Below are 3,775 nucleotides of genomic sequence, written 5' to 3' on the forward strand. Positions count from 1 at the left end.
TAATTTTTTGTTGTTGTGTGACTGCCCAGCGTTTTTATCGTATGTATATAAACTTCTCTATGTATATCTATATATATACAGATGTATATAGTTTAGTACTGTGCGGCCCTAACAGTAAAATGCAACGCAAGACGCTCACCAAGTGAGCCATGAAGCATTAAATCCAAATAGCAACAGTAGCAGCAACAACAATAACAAATACACATGTATTGTTGTTGGAGTAGCGTATGTGTGATTTTTGTATTCACTGCCGCTCAACTCTTGCCCCCCACAGAAACAATTGTCATTGAATCGATATATGTATGTCCTTTCTCCCTCTCTTCGAATACCCTATAAAACAGTCAAAAGAAGCAGAAGCAATTTGTATACGAAAGCCCAATTGAGGCTGGTTTATCTTCTTGGTTTAATATTGCATCTACAGTGGAATTTTTTACTTTAGAATTTGTTTATCATACAACCATTTTAGTCCCATTACTCATTTTTTAAAATAACTTTGATGCTTCTTAGCAGCAAAAGAGCTGCCGATCTTTTGTTTATAAAATGTATGGAGATCGATATTTAAAGAAAATGTAAGTTACAGAGTTTCTTACAGGGTATCAGCGAGATAAGCACTCCATCTTCTTGTCTGCCTGGCTGCCTTTACATTTTAGTGAATTAAAGGTAAAGCATGGGCAACAGCAGCAGCAGCAACAGTAGCCAGCACAGCAACAGTAGCATCAACAACAAGCGGAGCATTTAGAGGGAAGGCAGTTTGGGGGGGAGACGATTCCAAAATGCAAATAAATGCCGATAATTCAACGATAAGTTTGTCTTTTGTCTTGTTTGCAGCTACCGTTTGTTGTTTTTTTTTTAGACTGTTGACTGCTTGCTGTTTGCCATTGCCCAAAGCAACAGGCCATTATGCCTGGCATAGACAAGCAGATGGATAAAGGGGGGAGGGTAGAGATTTAGCAGCCAGGACCATGATCACGATTTTCAAGTTTCGACATTTGATTGAGTTTTCGTACTAACGATTTTTTTCGTTTTCTTTTTTTATTTTGCGCCAGCCTCGAGTTTTTGTCGCTGTGTTTGTTGTTGTCGCCAAAGACTGTGAGAGAGACTGTGTGGGTGGAGTATACATATATATATATATGCATATATATGCATATATATATGTACATACGATTTTGTGTTGTTATCTCGTTATCTGCGTTGCATACGCTAAAAGCGTTAATTTGACACAAGTGACCCGATTAAAGCGGCAGGCGGCAACAACAGTGAAAGACGACAATGCCAATAAGAAAGAACGACCAACGAAGGCACGCCGAAGATTAGATACCCTAACAGACAAGAGGCAAAATTCCGATAGCTAACTTTCACCATCAATTAAAAAAAACAAACACCGGTTGTTCCAATGAAAACTATGTAATATATTAATATGATCTAAACGGCTTAGACATCAGTACAGCCTGCAGCAACAAGTCGGAGATGTTCCACTTTCATCAAGATAGCTTAAGAACTATGAGAATAGTGATGGTAATCAAAAATATATATAATGCGTGACAAGCCTCAAGACAAAATTATAATACCCTGTGCAGGGCTATTAAGAAAATAATAAAATAAAAACTTAGAACCCGAACTGGCTGGAAGCGAGCGACGGGAAAACAAAAATGTTAACTTCACATGTTGATAAAAAGATGACAAGTTGACTGTCATTAGTCACACAATAAACATATACAAATATTGCAGGAAGCGCCGAGTATTGCTTGCTGTTGTGCTTTTGGAGTCGCCTCAACATCGACGGTCACGTATCGACGAGGGTCTCAAAGCAGCAACAGCAACAGCAGCAGCCGAAGAGGGCGACGACACAGGAGACACGCTGACTTCAGCAAATTGTCAATTACTCATACGATGAACGAAAGGAGCAACAACAGAAACATTGACTGGCCGCAGCCATCAGTTGCGCAACTGTTGCTGTTGTTGTTTCTGTTGTTGTTGCTACTGCTGCTATAGTTGACGACTGCCTTTTAAAGCATCATTAGCAGCGATAATTAGCGCCGTGCAACGACAGCCAAGAGATTGCCACAGGAAGCCACCGATGCAAAGGCACAGACCCAGCAGCAACTCTGGCAACAGCCACAGTCACTGACTGACTGACTCCTCATCCTCTCGCCCTCCATCTCCCCTGCCTTTTCCCTCTCTTTGTCAGGCAACACATTTTTAGCTAATAAATTCAAAAATTTTAAACGTTTTCGTCGATTTTCGCTCGTTGGCCTGCCTTGGCAAATTTGAAACTCGTGAGAGATTTGTTTAGTTCGCAGCAGCAGCAGCAACTTGTGCAGGTTGCTTGGCGTATGTGTGTTTTTTGTATTTCTATTGCCATTCAAGAGGCATTTTAATGCGTAGCGCACGTAACTGTAAATTGCTCAGCTGAGGGGTAACTTAAAGAGGCGCGAGGGCGCCCGACTTTATTTGTCGTTGCTGCTGCTGCTGCTGCGACTGACTGACTGACTGACATGTTAATTAGTCGCTTACATGACAGCAGTTTGTTGGCCCAGGCTTTAAATCTAGAGCCCAGGCTACATTCGGCTTGTTATTCATTATTCAAATGCTAATTTCGAAAACGTTGGCCAACAACAGCAGCAACAGGCAGCTACAGACAGCAGCAAACGACAGTTGCAGCCGCCAAGTGTTGAGTAATTTTAATTGAGCAATTTACGTGATTTTGATTTATTTTCATAGTCATTGCACTGAAGTAAAAAAAAAATATTAATAAAAAAAATGTATAAAATAAAATAAAATTAAGCATCGCAAATGTTATTCGCAGTTCAATTTGCAATAAAATGCAGCAGCATATTGAATGGCTGGAGGGGCCAAAGGAGACTTATATTTCTAGTATGCAGTTTTGTGTTTGAATTTAGTGTAAATGGCTCATGTTATTTGTATTGAACAATTTTGAAAATTAGTTTCAATAAATACCTAAATTGTAATTGCCAAATAAATTAAGCAATTAATGAAATATTTCGAATTAGTTTGCTATTAAGTCGGAATTGAACAGCTTGAAAATGATACGCTTGACAAGGCTTAAAATATGTTTGAATGGTTGGTTGATTAGAATTGTCTCTTCTGTAATGAAAATTGGGAGAGTGTAAAAAGTGATTTATTAAAAAATATTTTAAATAACAAGAACGTTGTTAAATGAGTATTAGTTACAACTGCGAATAACAATCACAACAAAAGCAGCGGCACTTACCGCCTCCCTTCTACCCCATTCCACCCACCGCTGCCCTAACTCAGTGCTAGTTCTGCAATCTTAAGCAGAAATTTGCTTAACAAGCTCGCAGCGTGCAAATGATGCTATTAAAGTGGCATTTAAAATTTAAGTTGCACTTAAGTCGCACCACTCTCTCTCTCTCTCTCTCCCTCTCTCTCTCTCTCTCTCTCTCTTTTCTATTTGCCTCTTTCTCGCCTCCTCTTGCTGCCCGATTCACTCACTTTTGATCTTTGGCAAGCCACAAGTCGAAGCCATTTCTTCTGGCAAAAGACCACAAAAAAACCACAACAACAACAACAACAGCAATCAGCACAAAAGAACAACAATGGCAGCAGCAACAGCAACCGACACGACTTTTGGCCTGCCTTTTGCATATGTATAAAGAGGCATCTAATCTGCACGACGTTGTCTCTATGTGTGTGTGTTTGTGTGTGTGTGTGTTTGTGTATTGGTGTGTATATTGGTTTGTGTGCAGTCGTATAAGCATCTAAGATGCCGCATGCGATGCACGTTGGTCGCTTA

The sequence above is a fragment of the Drosophila grimshawi genome, unplaced genomic scaffold (genome assembly GCF_018153295.1).
Source record: "Drosophila grimshawi isolate 15287-2541.00 unplaced genomic scaffold, ASM1815329v1 contig_1377, whole genome shotgun sequence".
NCBI classification, from domain to species: domain Eukaryota; kingdom Metazoa; phylum Arthropoda; class Insecta; order Diptera; family Drosophilidae; genus Drosophila; species Drosophila grimshawi.